The sequence below is a fragment of the Eleutherodactylus coqui genome, chromosome 2 (genome assembly GCF_035609145.1).
Source record: "Eleutherodactylus coqui strain aEleCoq1 chromosome 2, aEleCoq1.hap1, whole genome shotgun sequence".
Lineage (NCBI taxonomy): Eukaryota > Metazoa > Chordata > Amphibia > Anura > Eleutherodactylidae > Eleutherodactylus > Eleutherodactylus coqui.
Genome location: NC_089838.1, coordinates 166,656,441 through 166,677,941, shown reverse-complemented (window position 1 = coordinate 166,677,941; position 21,501 = coordinate 166,656,441). Strand labels below are relative to the sequence as shown.

Sequence of the window (21,501 nt, the reverse complement as noted above, 5' to 3'; positions counted from 1 at the left end):
ATTGGCTAACAAGGATATGCCATACAGGGGCGTAACTATAGAGGGTGCAGGGAATGCGGTTGCACCTAGGCCCAGGAGCCTTAGGGGGCCCATAAGGCCTCTCTTCTCCATATAGGGAGCCCAGTACTATGAATAAAGCATTATAGTTGGGGGCCCTGTTACAGGTTTTGCATTGGGGCCAGAAGCTTCAAGTTATGTCTCTGTACAGCATGGTTTAGGTATGGGTACGGGTACGGGTACAGATACAGATAGAGGGGGGGCCCCAGCTCATCTTTTGCATCAGGGCCCCTGAGCCTTTACTTACGCCCCTGATGCCATAGATATATAAGATAGAAATATCGCTGTCATTATTAGTATGACATAGGTTACTTCTGCTTCTCTAAGTAGGATTGGAATCCTGGTAGTCACTGATGCAACTTACTTTAAATGTCTTTAAGAAACAGCAAAGGTAATATTTTTTCCTTGTACTACAATAGTTCCACTGAATAGTATTAGCTTTTATAGAATATTATGCACTCGGGGCTGTTAGAAACATGGCTCCTTGCTTAGAAATTAAAAAATTAGTCATGAGATAAAATAATATTGAAAGGGGTATTTTATGCATTTAATGCCTTGCAGTATAGATGACCTAGCCTCATGAATACTTCATCGGGTCCACTGCTCAGGAGCCACAGTGATCAGCTGATCTCAGCCCTTGCATCACTGCAGCGGGCTGGATGTCGACAGCTCCATCCGCTATGGGGTTCAACCAGGGGTGTAAGTATAGGGGGTGCAGAGGGCACCAGAAGCCCTGCGGGATCCATAAAGTCTATCTTCTCCATATTGCAAACCAATACTGTTAACAAAGTTTTATAGTTGGGGACCCAGTTCCAGATTTTGCACTGGGGCCCAGCAACTTCAAGTTTTACCTCTGGGTTGAACATATAATTCCCATTTATTTCAATGGGAGCAAAGCCTTCTATTACACTTCTGAGCCTTCACTCCAATGCGAGCTGAGATCAGCTGATCGCTAGGGGTTCCAAGCAGTGGACCCCCACCAATCAACTACTGATGATCTATCCTGAGGATAGGTCATCAATACTGCAATGGGTTAAACGCCCAGAATACCCCTTTCAATAGCAGCAACAAGCCTGTTCTTCTAATTTTTGATGGCAGAATAAATAATATTGTGGACTGTAATTCCATGGCTGTTTCTGGAGGAAGTGAATTACAGGAATGTTGCCTTCTAATGAATTGTCCCAACTCTTTGGTTATGCTTTGTGTATTTTATATCCAAATTGGTCTTTACGCGCTGGCCACCTAGAATGATGTAAAATGCAATCATTCTGGATTGTTTATCAGTCAAAACATGAATCTTAGGATAAACCACTTGCTCTTGCCATGATGTACTGAGTTATTTAATTCTCTTAGGAGATAATTAAGTGGTGACTAGATATCAAAGATCAATAAGGTAATAGATCTGTGCAAAGTCATTGTACATGGAAAGTCATTTGGAAATATTTATTAAGACAACGGCTCTAATCTGAGACGCGTTACACCTAACCCACCATTATTTTAATGTGCCAAAAACTGAAAGAAATTTTAGGGTAAAATAGTGTCATTAAAATATTTAAAGTACATATTCAGTCAGATATGAACAATCTGCCTATTTTTCCTCTATATTGCTGTTTATAGGCCTGTGCAGTTTTATGAGAACATTGCTAATCTAATAGATATTCTACCTCTCTCTTAACGTTCAATGGCCTGTTAAAATGATAACCGCTAAATCTTGTGAAATGGACCGATATTAATAAGAGAACTGCTAGCATTTTTAGTATGCTCATATGTGTGTCTGCATTGAATGTCCACTTTATTAGAGTCATCCATGTAGTAGCGAGTTCGACCTCCTTTGACCTTTAAAACCACAACAATTTGTCATAGAATAGATCCCACTAAAATCGTTTCGCAAAAATATTGCTCCATGTGGACAGGAGGCTTCTTGCAGTTGCCAAAAATTAGATGGATGTACTGACCTACTCTGAACAGCTGATAGGAAAGGTCCATTGATTCATGCTGTTTGTACAAAGTTTTGACCCTCGTATCAGCATTGTGCACAGAAATCTGAATTCATCTGACTGGACAATCTTTTTCCACTGCTAAGTGATTTAATGTTTGAGGTCTTTTGCCTACTGTTGTCTTCCCTTTCTGTTTCTTTTAGACTCAAACAGTCATCTGCAGTTATAGCTCATGTATGCTAATGAACTACGAGTTGCACATTCAGACATGTTAACTAGATTAGCAGTGTTGCATTCACTTAAAATGATTCTTGACATCCTCCTCTGACCCCTGTTATTTATGTGCACATGATCCAGCTTTTGAAATATTGACGCCAGCTAGTCTAGCACCAATGACCTTGTCGGAGGCGTAACGTGAAGCTTCTGGGCCCCAATGCAAAACCTGTAACAGGGCCCCCTACTATAATGCTTTATTCACAGTACTGGGCTCCCTATATGGAGAAGAGAGGCCTTATGGGCCCCCTAAGGGTCGTGGGCCTGGGTGTGACCGCATCTTATGCACCCTCTATAGTTACCCTCTTGGTCCTTGTTATATTCAGTCACTCCATTTTCTCATTTTCATGTGGATTTATAGTGAAATTGATCCACAGAAAACTTGCTCACTTGATTTTATGCTTTATTCTGGGGTGACGTCTCTAATTTGCATACAGGGAAGATCCAGTCGTGAACAAGCAGGCATCTCTAATAAGGTGGCCATTTAGTGTATATGTCTGAGTCTGAAACAAATTTAATTATTAATATCAAGATTTTATTTATGGTTTTCCCAAACACCAATAACAGTCTATATAGATTTTGTCTCAGATTTCTCTCACTGTCAGGATGTTCCACATTTGTTAACACTTTCTCAAGTACGGCGTCAAGAAAAAAACTGAAAATGTGTCAGACTTAAAACACCTTGAGTACATTCACAGTTGAAAAGGAGAGATATGTGGAATAATGACAGGATTTGTAAAAATAGCTTTTGAATAGTGATAAAATTAAAGTAGAAATAAGGTGCAAGAAGTGTTGGTAAGTAAAAACAAAAAATACTTTGCCTTCAGAAGTGTTTTGGTGTTTTTGATGACTATGACAGTGTGTGAAATTGCATTCCTGCCATTTTAAGTGACTTTGACTCATTCATAACATAGAGGAAGTCCATGCTGCTACTGTGGGAGACTTGGAAGAGTGGGGGCCAGCTCTCTTTCCTCCATTTCTTTTCCTTTTGCCTCGCAAAAAATGCAAAAAAAGTGATCAAAAAAGCCATATGTACCCCAAAATGGAACCTATAAAAACTACAGCTCATCACACAAAAAACGAGTCCTCAAAGTGTTCCCTCCATGGAAAAATAAAAATGTTATAGGACCTTGAATGCAGTGATTTAGAAAAAAAATCCAAAAAAGGGTTTTTAGTGGGTAAAAGTGGAAAAACCTAAAAAATAAGAATTTTTGTATTGTTGCAATTGTACTGACCCATAGAAAAAAATGTATTGTGCTATTTAATGCTGTAAAAAAAACTGAAAACAATGGCAGAATTGATGTGTTTTTTTTTTCTCCCTGCTATCATAAAAATATTTTAAAAGTTTTACAATATAGTCTATTTACCCAAAAAGGCACCAATAAAACCTACAGTTTGCCATGAAAAATACAAGCCCTCATATGACCATGTAGACGGAAAAAAAAAGTTATGGCTTTTGGTAAGTGGAGATGAAAATCCTCCAAAAATCGTTGCGTCCTTATGCCCAAAATAGGCCATGTCCTTAAGGGGTTAATTTTTATAAATCCCCAGTTTTTCTTCTTCCTGTCATTAATATACCTGAAAATGTTTTAGATCCCTCTCTAAAAGATTTGGCCATTTCTTCCTCCGTTTGTGCTTTGGCAGCATTAATAATATGTGTTGCCTCCTTCTATCTAATTTTAGATAGTTCTCCGTCAGCTACACTTCCAGTTTCTTTAAGTCTCTTACAGGCAGGCTTCTTTTGTTTTACCATATTACTTCTTGTCACATTTGTCCTGGACTGCCAACATGAACAGGGTACGCGGGGCAGCCAAGACAGACGCGGGAAAGCACTGGTACAGGTGGCTAGATGCAGAACAGACAGAGAGCACCTCTGCAGGAGGGTAAAGGCCTGTATATCTTGACCGTGCAACATAAATGCAAAATAAACTAAGGGAAATCCTTTCCCTGCAAATCCCTACCCCGGGAGGGAGCCCTTCCTAATCGGTGGGCCGATTGTTTCCAACAGGTGCGGACCCAAACTCATATCTGGGCCACTACAAATCCCTACCAGGGAGCCCTGAACACACGGGGTACAGTGCCCAGAAATAAATAGAACAAGTACAGACAAACAGACACAAACAGGGAACAAACCAAAGTACCGGAGCCAGACACACAGCAGCTCTGAGCAGGCTGACTGCTCAGGGATCACTGAAGATTAATCGGCCACTCCCAGGCAGCAAGAGCTGAATCTTGTAAGGAGGAGGGAGAATTCGATTGGCTGACAGAAATGTCAATCACCAGACACACCTCTCAGACACTAACAGGGCTAATTAACCTAGACTAGAAAGCACAGGAGTTGTTAACCCTAGCTAGTCTGGATAGAACCTACAGAAACTAGGTGTGCTGGCAAATAAATAATTAACCATGTGCTGACTGAGACGTGACATTTCTCTAGTAAACCATAGTGTTTTTTTTTGTTTTTTTTTTTTGCAAGTTTATTTGACATAAAGTTTAGTTGTCTTTAAGATGGCCATTTTTATATTGTCCACTGGAAACACACTCCTGCTGTTTTTTATTCCACCCTGTTAATTCATTTTTATAAACTCACACATATCCTTGAAATTAATCTTCTAAAACTTTAATATTTTAGTTGTAGTAAATGATTTTTCACAGTCTGTTCCTATGTCAAACTATAAACATTGGTGGTCGCTGGAACCCAAATTGTCTTATACCTTAACATTTGACACTAGATCCCCATTAGTAAATACTAAATTTGGAATGTTATCTCCTCTGCTTGATGACCAAACAAGCTGTTTTAGAGATTCTTCTTTAAGGTACTCTTTTAAATTTCGGCTCCTGTTTGTAAATGCACTAGGGATTTTCCAATCTACTTCAGGTGCATTGAAGTCACCAATTGGTAAAATATCTTCCTGTATTGCCATTTGAGTAATTTCCCCAACCAACAGATTATCATAATTCTCAGTTTGCCTCAGAAGCCTATATATGACACTTATTCTAATCAAAGTTGATTTGGGACTACCCTTTACTTAAATAGCCACTCCACTGCCTCATCTTTCTACTCTGTCTTTTCTGTACAATGTGTACCCAGGCATGGCAATTTCCAAATCATTTCAATCCTCAAACCATATCTATGTTATGGCAACCAGGTCTAAATTATCTCTGGATACAATAGCCATTAACTCAGAAAGCTTGTTTCCTAAGTTACAAGCATTAGTACACATTGTGTGGGGAAAATGACTTTTTGTTTTATTTTTAGCAACTACAATAATCCCATTGCCAAAATTTACCACCATGTTTTTGGAGTTACCAATACGCCACTTCAACCTAACTGGGTGGGGTTAGAAATCATCCAGATATATTAAATTTCTGCCCCTTTTATGTAGTTTAAATGTCTGTCAAAACATTTCTGAATTCCCCACCAAACACTTCCCCATCTTTGTTTGAAGGATGCAAACCATCCTTTTTGAACGACTCTGTCTTAGACCACCTCCCAACATAATGACTAACAAACTGAAAACTTTCAGTTTTACGTCACTGTCATAGCCATGTTTTAAACTCTGAGATACAAAGTGCCTTGTTCATCTAATTAGACTGGCAGAACTACTGAAAATGTAACAAAACCTGTTATCTAACAAAGCTCTTGGCTAAAATTTTGGAATTCTTTTTCTACGGAAACTAAATTATTTTTAGATAAATCATTGGTTCCAAGATACACCACAAGGCCAACTTCAGTATCTCTACTAACAGCCTTGACAATTTTCACAATACGTCTCTTAGCTCTGCTGACTGCGGCACCTTGAAGACATGTCACCTCCTTCAGCACATCCAAATTCTGTCCTAAATCAATACCTTTAATAGTTGAACCTCTAACAAGAACATATTTTCTCTTCTTGTTTATTCTAAGAAGTGCATTTGGGACAGTTATGAACACTTGATACCTTATGCAAACCAACTTCTCCTTTGTAGTTACATTATCCTGTACATTAGGAGCCTTCTTTGTATCAGCAACTATATAACCATCTAGTTCAGAAGAACACCATAGGAATTATCTTCCGATAGTCCAAAATTAGGATGTTTATGTTTCACAACTCACAATCTCCCAGAACTAGTAGTTATACATGATGCCCTTCTCCTCTGAGATCTTTGAAGGAGAGATGGCTAATTATATGGCTGCATTACAGCACTTACTGTCTGAGATAGCCTTGTAACCAGAGGTTGAAGAGAACACACTTAAAGGAGATGTCTCGAGGAAGCAGTGAATTTTTTTTTTTGCCCAGTCCCCCTAATTAAACATACATTACTAATTACCCCTGTAAATTACTTTCCTAGCTGGTTTCTACTTACCGTTCCAGCATTTCAGCAACTTATAAAACTTTTTCCCAAGATGGCCGCCAGCTCTTTTTGCATCGCTTGCTGTAGCCCGACGTGCGCGCTCCCGAGACGCTACCAGCTGTGTCTCCATAGCAACCAGACGCCCCGCAGCCGCCGACCGGACCCCTGGAGTGAACACGGCCGACCTGTCACCTACCGCCAGGCAGAAGGTAACCGGCGCAGCCCCCCCCCATCACAGCGGCAGCCCCCCCGGCCCAGCGACAGCCCCCCCCCGGCCCAGCGCTAGTTCCCCCATCACAGCGGCAGCCCCCCCGGCCCAGCGCTAGTTCCCCCGGCCCAGCGACAGCCCCCCCCCGGCCCAGCGACAGCCCCCCCCGGCCCAGCGCTAGTTCCCCCGGCGCAGCGACAGCCCCCCCCCATCGCAGCGGCAGCCCCCCCGGCGCAGCCCGGCGCAGCGGCAGCCCCCCCGGCCCATCACTTACCAGGACAGCTGGACGGCGGGACAGCTGGGCGGCTTCTCCGGACAGCTCGGCAGCTCTGCACCTTCCTCTAACAGAGGAAGGTACAGAATGGCCGCTCCAGCGCGCTCCCGAGCAGTGACAGCTCGTCTGCGCATGCGCAGAAGAGCTGTAGCGGGGAGCACACTGAAGCGGCTCGTGCTGAATGGAGAAGACCGGACTGCGCAAGCGCGTCTAAAAAAGCAAGCTGCCGCCGAATTTAGACGGAACCATGGAGACGAGGACGCTAGCAACGGAGCAGGTAAGTGGAATAACTTCTGTATGGCTCATATTTAATGCACGATGTATATTACAAAGTGCATTAATATGGCCATACGGAAGTGTATAACCCCACTTTGTTTCGCGAGACCACCCCTTTAAGTCTTCAGCCTAGAAATATCACCATATTAACCAGACAACCGCATACACATCGAACAATATCCCAAATTCCAATGGGTACTACAGAAGACAGCAGACAACACAGGTATTGCACCAGCCCAGACATCTCTATCAGTTAAAACCTGTGTACTTTGTAAGTACTCACCAAAGAAAACTCCTGCTGTTTTCAAACTACAGTAGTTTTTGAAACACTTCTGTCTCGCTGCACTTATGTTGTGATGCACTCACAAGAAGTAGACCCACAGAGTTTCTCTTCTGTGTTTGCTACTGACTATCTTAGTTCCTCTTATTTTAGACAGGACTACACAATCACAATAAAACACTATTGTGCAGACTATTCCTGCATAAGAATTTAATTTATACAGCTAAAATGTGTGTTTTTCAGCCATTATTACTTGTCCAGTAATTAGATTTTGTGCTGTGACTCTTTTTTTCAGTTTCAAGCATGATTAGAAACATATTCTTTGGGAAACCTGCAATCTCTTTTACAATGCAGTTAGCTCAGACAGCATGGAATTCTGAGATGTAATGTCATATTTGAAGAAGAGTTCTGTACATAGCTCTCACAATGCCAATAATGATAACAACAGGCTAAAAAGTGTCAGAACTCATTGTTTAATAAACTATAGTTGTGATAATAGATAATATTATAGAACTATGGCCGCCTGCACACGGGTGGAAATCCCGCGGCGGGATTATCCGCGGGATTTCCGCCACTAAAAGCCTGCATAGGAGTGCATTACGATACGCACTCCTATGCAGACGGCCGCGGTTCGGCCGTGCGAAATGTCGCACGGCAAACAAACCGCGGCATGTCCTATTTCTGTGCGGGGCTCGCAGAGCCTCGCACAGAAATGTCACTCACCCGGCCGGCGGCTCCGGTCTGCGCTCGTCCCTGCAGGCGCTGGGGTCAGGTCCCGCCTCGAGAATTCTCGCCGCCGGATCCGACCAGCCCGTCTGCAGGCGGCCTATGTCTTAACTGCTTATATTAGTGTCTCATAATAATTAACATTTTGTAAACAGAAGTAATTATCATATGTGAACCTACCACTTCACTAAGTCATTTGTACATAATGTGGCATATTTACTACTGAAAATTTACCAGTTTTCTGGTGCAAATTGCACTAGAATACTGTCTTATATGCTTTGCACCACATTTATGATGTTTCAGACACTTCCGGACAATTTTCACTATGTCTGAGAAATATGTGACCGAAGTGCCACACTAAAAATTGCACCAAAATTGTACCACAATTTTGAAGCAAAATACAACTAATGGCAACTAATAGGTGGTATAACTTTAGACTAGCCAGTCTAAAGATGTGCTAGATTTATCATTCACAGAGTCACTGTGTTAAATTTGGGGCATTTTAAGACTGTCTAGTTTAATGGTACTTTTACACTGGATGATTATCGTTCAAATTCCTGCAGAAGCGTGAGAATTTGAACAATAAGCACCCCATGCAAATGCATGCAGCAACTCTACAACTAAGGGCTAATGCCCACGGACGGATTATCACTGCGGAATTCACGGCCAGAGGCCCGCCGCGAATTCCGAAGCAATGACCGTCCATTGACATGCTGTGTTAAAAAAATTCTCCCCTGCTCACTTGCAGAAATCAACTGCGATTTTCTGCTCGCTGGGGAGAATCGCATTATGTTCTATTTTGTGTGGAAAATTGCATGGACGGCTTCCATTGCAGTCAATGGAAGCTGTCCATCGCGCGATATTCCGCACAGTGGGCACTGTGGAGTAGCACAAGAATCCGCGTCATAGCTCAGCGCCGGAGCATCATGCCCTGCACTGTGTGTGTGCGCTGGCTCGCCAGGCAAGACACTTGTGGTGGATCGGGACAGATGAGTATAGGGTCTCTGGGGGTCGCCGGGTCTGATTCCGCTGCGAGATTTTGCAGTCGGAATCTGACCCAGCTGTGGGCATGAGGCCTAAACAAAAATTGTTCAGTCCTTCAGTTTATGTATGCAGAAAACTGAATGATGAGCCATTCAGTGTAAACAGCAGTTGTTCATTTTTGAACGACTGTCGACTTACTGTAAATGGAGGCAGGCAGGGGGGAAGAACACTCCTCGGCCCATGACGGCAGCACTTTGAGTGATGTAAACCAGTGTTCCCCCAACTCCACTCCTCAGGGACCGCCAATAGGTCATGTTTTCAGGATCTCCTCAGTATTGCACAGGTGATGTCATTATTGTTGGTGCCTCAGACATTGCCACAGATGTTCTTACTATAAGATATCCTGAAAACATGACCTGTTGGTGGTCCCTGAGGACTGGAGTTGGGGACCTCTGATGTAAACGATACTCGCTCCTGTGTAACAACACAGGAGCGAGCATCACTGCGATGAGCTGCAGGGCATAGTTTGCTTGAAAGCTCATCCTGTGTAAATGAACCACAAGTTTGCACTGTCTAATTAGGCAATATCTGTAAATCTGCCCCATTGTCTTTTGCTTTGCTACTGCCTGACAAAAGTACCAATAGGAATCCAATGACCATAGAGTTTGTGTGACAATGCCACTGCAAAAATGAGTCACTTATGTGTGAATTCCCGAAAAATGTGTTGCACCACTTTTACTGTTAGTATCCCTTGCAGGGGGTACAGGGGTAAAAGTCACCACCTTGTCATGCACTTGAAAGCAGTTGGTACTAGGAAGGAGTTCCTGATTATTTTCATGCAGAACGTATAATAATTTGGGCTGATATTATGTTTTTAATCATCTGAAGATTAAATCACCCCTGTTGTCCAGTCAGTGTGTGTGAATAATACAATTGCTGGCCGTGAGATGAAAAATGATGAACACATTCAGTCTATTTTGATGCGAGTCGATGTAATGAAAGGATTCTTAGCGACTACATGATAATTAAGGATTGCTTTTGTATGACATTAATCCTTACAAGCCACACAGGAGTTAATGTGGAGGAGAATATCATGAAGTCCATATCTGGAAAGAATGTAAGGTGAGGGAGTGAATATTTTTTACAATACGTTTGATTGCAGAGAGGCATAAAGCAATGACACTTCAAGAGTCATTTCAGGTTTGTGGATTCCGCCTCTGACTGTAAGAATAAAGCAATGGGAGATCATGGTAACTACTATGATGCCGCATCATTTTTCTGTAACAAGCGATAGAGAAATAATATATAGATTTTCACTTGAGCCTCATTCAGACGAGCGCTGTCCGCGCGCATTAGAGGTGCAAACAGGATGTGCTTCTGTAGGAACCAATTGGATTCTATAGAAGCGTTCACATGAACGATTGTTAGACGCACTAAATTTGTGCATCTAACAAAGATAGGACATGCAAGTGCAAACTCACATCTAAGCTCTGTGGTGCGCGCAGAGATAGGACCTGTCCTATCTTTGTCCCGTGCTTTCCATACACTCCTATGGGAGCTGGAAAGCACGCAGCTCGCACCTCGGATCGTGTGAACGGGCTACTACAAGTAGCTGGAATTAGTCCATTCACATGATTCTTAGAGCATTATAGACGCGATCTTAGCACACGGCTATAATGCACGCGGACAACGCTCTATGAATGAGCCCTTACACAAAGTTTATTCACTTGCTTCTCTTTCTCATTAGGTAACTTTATTAAAGTTTTCAGTGTTTTCATAGATTTTCAAAAACGTTATTAATAATGGACTTAGCTATACAGATATAGGCTGCATTTCTATAGCAATTAAATGATAGCATATGTTGGAATTCATGACCATTAACCTCAAGACATTTTTATATTCTAACCATAACTGGAAGTGAAGCCCTATGTCATGCCACTCAGGTTGTTTCACTCATTTCAGCAATAGTATAGATTTTGTATATCACATTTGGCTTAATAAATTTTAAAATTGAATTCTCATTATTTTATGCTTGATAAAGACCATTTGACGGTCGAAACGTCGCTGCTTTTTAACCGAAGGTGGAAAAATAATGGTTTTTTACAAAACGTATGCACCAAATTCTTGCTGCCGTTTAAATTTACTTCTTTGAATTGCTACTTTGGTGGGGAATTCAGGTCCATTTCCCCTGAAACGGCTTTGCACCTCGTCTGCCTCCCCTGGGAAGGGTGCTTTATTGAATGTGCTGCTGATGAAACACTTTTGGACTTGCTCATTACTTTATGTCCTGGTCATTCCGATAAATATGCCAGGCATGCAAGCTTAATTGTTGTAAGGTTGTGAGATATTTGGGATAATAGAACAGATGAACAGCCATTCAATGGGTTGTCTGCTATGGACAATCCAATTTTGCCAGACGAATCCATTGATAAATTGAAGACAGAATGTTGGACTGCTGGAAACCACAAAGATCAGCTTTAATCTGTGGGGGAACCTGGGAGTAAGAATTTAAAGGGGTTGTGCACTTCTAAACTACTTAAAGCTTATCCTTAGGATAGGCCATCAGTAGTAGATTAGCGAGAGTCTGCTCTCAGGGACCCCTGCTGATCAGCTGTTGGCCAGGGCAGTGCATTTATGCACTGAGATGATTTCTGCAGAAAGTAGATAGCTCTGTCATTACAGGCGAGGTTCCAATTAATTTTAATGGACAAGCCCTTTAATTCTTCTGTTGTAACACCACAGTGCAAATGAATCATTGCACAATGTTGCATCCCATAGTACATAGTGTCTATTGCAATGAATGGTTTCTTCATGTAATTCACAGAAGAATCAAGTCCTCTGGAGTGATACAGTGCATATTTTTTGTAGCTGGTGAATGGAAATCCCTTTTATTAAGTCACAATGTCATAAAATGATATTAAAACATGGGTTTTGTAAACCAGATAACTCCCTAAAACAAGTTCCTTTAACAAAATGTAAGTTTATCTTCCAATAAAGAAGCACTTTGGGCTTTTTTAGCATTGAGTGACGAAATCCATCACAATATCAGTGAAGTGAAGACTCCTCTGCAATGAAGACTCCAGTTCTGTAGCTCGTCCCTTCCAGGCTGTATGTTCTGCACTATTCTTCTGCTCTGATTTAAAAAAAAAAAGAATTTAAAGCTGAAATCTGGCTTGTGATTGTTTTTTGGGGGGCAAGAAAGACAGTTTCTCTTTATGACAGTTGTCATAAATCTGCATCATTGACTGCAGGACACAGAGTGTTGTCAGAGTGCTGGTCATGAGACCTGTAGGCTTGAAAATCGGTGCAGAAGGCACAGCCTGGAGGGGACGAGCTACAGAGCTGGATACTTCACAGCAGAGGTCAGCGATACTGTGATGGATTTCCTCTTAAAAGAAAGCTTGGGGTGCCTTTTTAAATTATCTTTTTCAGTCAACCATATGAGAGTGTTTTTATAAAATTCTTAATAATGCTATTACAATGCACTATTGCTGCCCCACATTCAAACGAGTGAAAAATGCGAATGCCTATCGCCACATCTAGAGCTCTTTTGTAAGAGGAACTGCGTATGATGGGATATAGATCGGCTGTCCAGGAGTCCCAGCAGGCAGAGTTTTAGATATGTGTGTGTTTAGGGAACAGTGATAGTGCCTCTGTACTTAACCCTTTGCAATCCAATTTTGGCTTCAGGGTTTCCTAGGGGGCTCTTTCTTTCTGCCATTCTACAATGGTGCTGTCTGCTGGCTGGATCCAGTACTGCAGTATGGGACATGCTGGAGAGGCCCCAAACAACAGAGCAGCCAGTAATCTACAGTAAGAATACCCTGCTGGGTGTCTTCCGACATTGGAGCTGTACAGCCTTCAATCAGAATGTCTTTAGACATCAGACAGTGGATTGGAAGGGGTTAAAATTAAGCATTGTAAATGTATACAAGTAAAAGATTCAAAGTGATTTATGTTACCAGCTTCTTAAAAACACATTGCAATGGTAGGTATTCTAGTTCACCTCTTTTGTGCAATTTTTGCCTAAAGGGAGAAAACAAAGAAATACTATCAGTATACCAATACCTGCATTCTTCACATGCAATTCTTAGTGTTGACAGTCCCTTTCGGTCTTGTGGAAAGTACTGATATCCGGTTAGTGCGTTGCTCTAATGCACAGATAATGACTGATTTTCTATTCCAATTCCCTGTTGCAAATACTACTAGTATAATAAGCTGAATTAACAAGCACAATAACTAAATTAACTAGCTACTCATCTTTCAAGAGATTTGTTTACAGAATTCTAATATTTTAAAGCATTTGGAGTATATCCAAACTGTAATTGCGCAGATTTGGAGAATGTCAACTATAAAAAGAGTCTTATGTATTCATAAGACTTCGGTTCTATTGGCTGCTTCTTTTTAACAGCTCTTTAAACTTTATAGAGTGATTATTTACATTTATACCTTTGTAGTCCTGGGACACATGCTTACATTTATTGGACATTTTACTGAAATGAAATAGGATTGGTTGTATACTTGAGAAACAGCAAGTGTAACGTAAGAATTGGCACGGAAGCAGTCATTACTGCAGAGTTTACTATGTGTTTATTTTATATTTCTATTGTTGTATTTGTGTTCTATTTCTCGTGAACCTGTGGAAACTGGTATATTTATAGGATACATGATTGTAAATTTAACAGAGATAGCTTCTCCTTTGTCAATAGTAATGATGAGTGACACAAGTCACTTACAATAATTAATTTATATCATCATTCAACTAGATTGAAATTGATGTTTTGCTATATTTTTAAAGCTTGCCATAGATATAGCGATCTACAGTATGTAAACAATTGGTCCAATAGTAAATGACATAATGACATGTAAATACACTTATTTAACAATAGAACAGACAAATCTGAAGACTCATGGTTATCATCAATGGCCATTATATTCAATGTACCCGACAACTAAATATACAAATGTTCTTTCCTATTTAAAAAAACTCATAACTCACATTTAACGACACATAAATTTGATATAAATGGAAGCAGGAGTTCAAAAAGATTTGTTTCACAGCATCAAAATTGTTTTCCACATCGAACATGTAGTCAAGTTCCCGTCATATGCATTGTAGAGTATCACGATTGATTGCTGTAATTGCTTCTGTGTACTCACAGATCATGTATGGTGGGTGGTAAAGGGGGCATGTAGACTCTATCTTTAACACCCAACCCAGAGAAAAAACTCACAACGTGTAAAGGCCCATTTACACGGAACGATGATCGCTCAGACAGTTTGAGTGACAGCTTTGAGCTATCATCTTTGCATAACTCTAATCAGCTACTAAAGAGTTAATGCAGGCGGAGCGGGATACCCCTGCAATAGCTCCAAGAACAATGCAGCTGTTTTGTATATGCATTGTTGTCTGAGCTTTCAGCTGAGAACTGCCAGCTGGATACTAGCTGAAAGAATACTATCAGCACCACCCGCTGAGAAAATCAATGTATGGCTCTGTTAAGGCTCATTGCTAATTTCTAGCTGGCTAGAAATGAGTGATGCACGAACAGTGCACGATGGCCACGTGTTTAGATGCTATGAAATCACTCAAAAGATGGCTTTTGAGCAAAATTTGAGCAATAATTGTTGTGTCTGAATGGGCCTTAAGGCCAAGGGTATGTGGAGGCCAAGGAAGAAGTTCATTATCATCCCAATCTGCACGGTCAATCCATCTGTTTGGTGCCAAATGATCTTACTTCTAACTTCAGTAGGAAAATAAGGGGAATGCCCTGTCCTATTGGAAGAAGAAACCTTTCTTGTTTTAGCTGCACTAGAAGCCATATATGTAGTATGTTCAGGTACGAAATCCCTGTGACTTTTTCCTCATGGTACAGGAAGGGTTGCACACTTTCCTACAAGTTAGAGCACAAAACACATTTACTTTGGGAAGTCTCGCATACGCTCTATGTAGACATCTGGGTCCCCCCCCCAGATTCTGACATTGTTAACTCTGCCCGAGAGGTGGAAGGCGGCTTCATCACTAAACACTAAATATTTGCATACTCTCACAGGAAGAACGTTGCCTCGCTTTGTTGTCCAGTTTCAGGGCCTGTAGCAATTGCAGTCGGTAGGAATAACATCACAAGTGCTTATGCAGAATCTACCACACAGTCGGCTGTGGGGTGTCCTTATCTCTGCTTGCTCTAGCAGTGGATTTATGAGGACTTTGTGTGAAGCTTGTTTGCATTCGCTCCACTGTTTACACACTTACTTGTGCAACCTATTTCCTTAAAATTGAAGTACCACTTACAAATCCACTGGGTGGATCTTCATCAAACTTTGTTTGAAAATTATGCTGCACACTTATGACTGGCTGATAGACATGAAAATCACAAAATGCTCTTCTGTCTTTGTTGGCAGCCATTTTGTTTCATATTCCCCCAGCGAGGACTATGGCAGAATAAAACTTTTTGGCCCTCATTTAGCAAAACAGGAAGACTGTCTCATTTTACTTCAGCAGTTTGAGAAATGAAAGCTATGCTGTAATTGGTTGCTATGAGCAACAAAGACTGTTAGACAGTTTTCTAAATACATTTTTTTGAGTTTGTGTTTCCATTGATATCATTTATGTATCTGAGTGTCATTAAATGTGAGTTATGAGTGTTTCACATCTGGAAGATCATTTGTAACAACCCAGTACTATTCACTTTCTATGAATTTTGTAAAGGTCTCCAATTTCTCATAATCCAAATTCAATACATAATCAAAACATGCTAGCAAAACTATTGACATGCTGCATAGCATAGACATCTCCCAACAGAGTATAGCAAGTGCATGTGCTATTCGCATCCGAAAATTGGACAAGAATGGGACATGCTGCAAATTTCTTTGCTCAACTATTCATCCGATTAAAAAAGGCCCATGTGCATACACCCATTCAAATGAATGGGGGCTATTTCTGTCCTGTTTCGGATTGATTTTTTGGTCCGAAATTCAGATACAAATATCGTTCATGTGCATTTACTCTCATGATAATCTTATTATTAGTGAAACTTAACAAAAGAGCAAGCAAATCTGCTTCAATTTACTGTGGTCTTTAGCTCAAAGAATTATTACTGAACTAAGGGCTGAAAATGGGCAAAAAAAGCTTGGATTGTTGTCTGAATGTCTCTTTCTCTAAGGCCGATTTCACATCTGTGTCGTAACTTCCGACTGGAGGTTCTGTTGCAGATCTGGCTAAAAATATCAGAAGAAAAGGTGCTGCATCGGTGCTTTTACTTTCATCCAAAAGCCGGGCAGCTGTGCAAGAAGACAATGAGGTTCATCTGGCGCTGTTCCAGTCCATCCAGAGACTGAACCGTTCGGCTGTGGGGTTTCCCCATTCCTGCTGTCTCGAACTGAGCAGGAAAGCGGAATCCCTATCACAGATGTGAAAGCACCCTAAGTTCATCATCATGTGATAATAATTTCCTAAAAGGGGTTATTCATCGTTAAAATAAGAAAATGTCATTTTATTGAGGGCTTTGTCAACATACCAGAGAACAAAGAGGCAGGGTTTTGAGTACATATTTATGTTTTGTTGAATTATTTATTTCTGTATTATCCATGATAATATAATAAAATGCATTATTGATGTAAAATCTGTAAGAGGAAACTTGTTAATAAAAGGAAAAAAGATCACCAGAGGTACAGAATGCCAAATCTACAGAGTATTTTCCAAACCTTACAAATATTATTGAGAATAGCGGGCACTGAACAACAAAAGATGCATATATGTTTTTGCTGTGTTTAGATACCATTTCAATTATTTACATGAAATCTTGTACCATTGCTTCTCTGAGGACTAAAAGAGAATAAGATGTTGGCTAAAGACCTCCATCTGAAGCTATCCCTTAGAGTATACAGCTTTTAGCTTGCCATTGGATGAATCAGGAAGATTACATTGAACCTGAGCTAGAAATAGTATAGCAATTTTGAAGAAATTAAATGAGTTCAAAGCCAAAACACATCCTGCCGCTGGCAAGAAGGAAAGAGGAAAATGTAGCTAGTGTTGTGCAAAAACTGGCACACAGAAGAAGACAATTTGCTGTCATCAGAACTGCAATTCACAGTTTTTCCATGGATTATATACCCGCTGTCTACACAGAAAAAAACTAAACTGATGCGTGTCTCTTTCATTCAGTACATTCTGTTGAAGAAGAATCCGTCAGGATATTTATACTGCCCAAACCATGGGTAGAATGAAATCCTAAGTGGTGCCCATGTTACTGACAGCTATGTTTAACTCTGACACCCTGTGGTGTAATTTAAAAGCCTAGTTTAAAAAGGAGCCAGAAATAACATAGTAACATAGTAACATAGTATGTAAGGCTGAATGAAGACATTGTCCATCTAGTCCAGCCTGTCTATCCTACTTTGTTGATCCAGAGGAAGGCAAAAAACCCCAAGGCCAGAAACCAATTAGCCCTTTCGGGAAAAAATTCCTTCCCGACTCCCTAATGGCAATCAGACTAATCCCTGGATCAACCCCTAATAGTTCCTACCTACCTATATACCCGGATTAACAATTAACCTAAGATTTATATCCTGTAATATCCTTCTTCTCCAGAAAGACATCAAGTCCCCTTTTAAACGCCTCTGTGGATTTTGCCATCACCACTTCCTCCGGTAGAGAGTTCCATAGTCTCACTGCTCTTACAGTAAAGAATCCCCTTCTATGTTGGTGATGAAACCTACTTTCCTCTAATCGTAGCGGATGCCCTCTTGTTACCGTCGTAGTCCTGGGTGTAAACAGATCGCGGGAGAGATCCATGTGTTGTCCCCTCATGTACTTATACATGGTTATTTGGTCGCCTCTTAACCTTCTTTTTTCTAGAGTAAATAGTCCCAATTTGGATAGCCTCTCTGGGTATTCCAATCCCGTCATTCCATGTATTAGTTTAGTTGCCCTTCTTTGAACCCCCTCCAGTACTGCAACATCCCTCCTGAGCACCGGTGTCCAGAATTGTACGCAGTATTCCATGTGAGGCCTGACAAGTGCCTTATATAATGGAAGGATGATGTTCTCGTCCTTCGCCCCTATACCTCTTTTAATGCACCCCAAGACTTTATTTGCCTTTGCAGCAGCTGACTGGCATTGGTTACTCCAGTTTAGTCTATTATCCACTAATACCCCCAGATCCTTTTCCATATCACTTTTCCCTAGTGGTACCCCAATAAGTGAATATTGGGGAGAAGAGTCTTCAGGGTCGCTCCCTACCACTGTCTCCACAATGGTTTTGTTAGATTGAGCTCTCTATGTGTGTACAGGGAGAGCTCCAGGTTGGGTGGGAAGAAACTGGCCTGGAGTTTTTTTCTATTCCTGGCTCCTTTTTAAACTATGCTTTCTCTGGCTCACCAGAGCATTTCAGAGTTAAACATTGGTATCTGTAATGCGGGTGCCACTCACGATTTCATGCTGGTCATGGCTTAGGCAGTATAAATATCCTCGCAAGTTCCCTTTGAGAATATGCTATTGTACGTTGTTTAACCCACACATTATTACCCAACTTTTCAGATGATTTTTTAGGATAAGCTGTCACATGTGTGCACATGAGGAATAGCACTATTTCTGGCCAATATATTACTATGTTTCGCTTCTGCTGGTGGTATATCTAGTTTTTAGTTCTCTCGAAGCTGGAATGGTTGCTTTATGTTGTGTTTTATGCACTGCACTTGGAGAAAACAGCAGATTCTGCTCTTCTGCTCTGTGTGACACACAGTAAATAACTGCATCAGGGAGGATACTAGAGGAGTACTGAGCAGTGTAGATGTGATCTTTGTAGTTGTAGCACAGTAAATAGCTCACTACTAACAGAAGCACATCAGGTTTTGAGTTTCTGCTTCTCTTCATCCAGCAGTTCCCTTTCCTCAGATTCACATAGGCATTATGAAAATTAAAAGGAATGGAGACCACTAGTGGCCAGGAATTTAAAGGAATTTTGCAGGAAAATTTAGGTAAATAAAGTGATTTCCATTTTTGCTAGTTATCAGATTGGCTTTCATACAAGCACAAGTTGTTTGACAAGTTAGTTATGATTTCATGTTTTTAAATGCTAAAGAGATATCAATGCCTTGAATTGCTATGAATGTACAAATGTACAAACATTTCACAGCATTATAGATTTGTCTAACCATAGCATAACTTGTGATGGTTTGAACATGCAAGTGAATAGTAAATTAACAGAAAACCAAGAAATCTACTTAAGGCATATACAGAAATCATAGTGCTAGCTACATGACCACTAATCCTCAATATTCATGAGCTGTGAGCAGCATCACCCACTCATAGGGCTAGATATTCCCACTCGGCTCTCCGGCCACTGAATGACAGCTGTCAAACTATGGAAAATAATAAAAAGGAAGGCTCTCAATAATTGGTCAGATGGTAGAGTGGGCTTGGCTAGTTGAATTCCATGGATATCAAGGACTAGATGTTTTTATGTAGCCGCTTTTAGGAAAATGTAGGCTTCGACCAAACTACGACACAGATACATAAAACAAACATATTGCTGTAATCACCATGCCTGTCATTGCCTTAATCTGTTCTTAGAGATGGCAGTATAAAGATGGTGACAGGCTCCCTTTAAAGCTTACCATACTACTCAGGTATCTTTTTCTAGGGATCACCAACAAAGGCAAGTTAATGGGCCATCTGTCACATTCCCTGTTTATGGTGCAAAGGTTCTTGTAGTTTTCAGACTATACGGTTGGGTCCACACAGGATTTGATTTGCAGTGGAATGCCCATTTGGCACAGATTTTTATTGAGTATTCCAGTGTGGAATTCACCACTTTGTTGAGAAAAGGTGAATTCCGCATCGGAAACAGTGATAGAATTGACATGTTTTAGAATTGAATTCCGCATTGCATGTTATTTTCCGCACAGGTCTTGTGCAGATTATTTCCGCAGCTTGTGGACAAGATTTTCAAAGTCTCATGCATTTTGCTGCTACTGTAAACATCGCAAAATGTCCATTCGGTGCTTCTGCATGGAAACTCCGTGGCAAAGGCACCCTGTCTGGACCTCTCCTAAGACGTGCCTTACTATAGAATGTAGTCAGGTTATATACAACAAAAATTAGGAAAAAATATTTTAAAACTACTTTTGAATAGAGCCTCAGTGCCTCCTTTCTTGGTATTCTACGTTAGAACTGGAGGTTAATATTTTATTATATTATAAAGCATGCATGCAAAGCACAGGAATTGCCCTCTTAAAGCTGCCCATAAAAAAGCCCAGAGGAAGATATGCTGATACACAGCTCTAGGCACAACAGTAGGCACTTGAATTTAATGGGATCTAATAGGCAGCTCCTCTAGGTACAACCTAGCAGTGAAGACTATACTGATCTGTGGCATCTACCATCAAGTGAAGCAAAAATGCAACACAAGATTTGAGCTTCTATTGAGAAGGTATTGTTGACAGTGGAACTCTCAAGTGTCGAACAGACCCAACAGTGTCAGGTCTGGTTGTGAATCTAAACATTGTAGCTGCATTATGACCTTATTTTCCTTATTTTGCTACTCACCAATAGTATGAACAGAAGGAATGGTAGAAGATTCTGTAGTGTAGTATATGATGAGAGGCTCTATCAATCATCAGAGTCACAATGTATCCATTGCCTGTGGGAATAGAGAGAATGAGGTCTGGTCAGGCAGATTAGGAAGACTCCTGCTGGTTCCTTGCCAACACTGGATGCATAGAAAAGCAAACTTTGCTGCCTGACCTAGGAGGAAGAGCTGAGGCATTGCTGAAGAAACAGCCCAGACAGGAAAGAGGCAGCTATGAGAAGTGGGATTCAAAGATCAGGCAAAGCACTTTAATGAGTGCTTTGAACGATTATCAAGGAAGCGGTCTGGAGAGTCTGGAGTTGCTACACCCCTAACTAGAGATAAGGTGCAGGGACGTTTTAGCAGGATTTTTTTTATTAAAAAGTATGTATTGTAGTCTGAAAAAGTTAGTACCTTTTTGCTATTAACTTGTTAAATAGAATGATTGAAAAGGTCACATGTTTGCCAAGTCCAACCAAAAATCTAAGGAACTTTAACCCTTTGCAATCCAATTTTGGATTCTGGGTTTCCTAGGGGGCTCTCTCTTTCTGCCATTATACAATGGCGCCATCTGCTGGCTA

General features: G+C 40.9%; 1 protein-coding gene across 1 annotated transcript in view; it reads left to right on the top strand.

Moving 5' to 3' along the window:
• The window catches only part of TAFA5 (TAFA chemokine like family member 5), a 540,296-nt gene that overhangs the window by 40,192 nt on the left and 478,603 nt on the right, over positions 1-21,501 (top strand). The window lies entirely within an intron of this gene.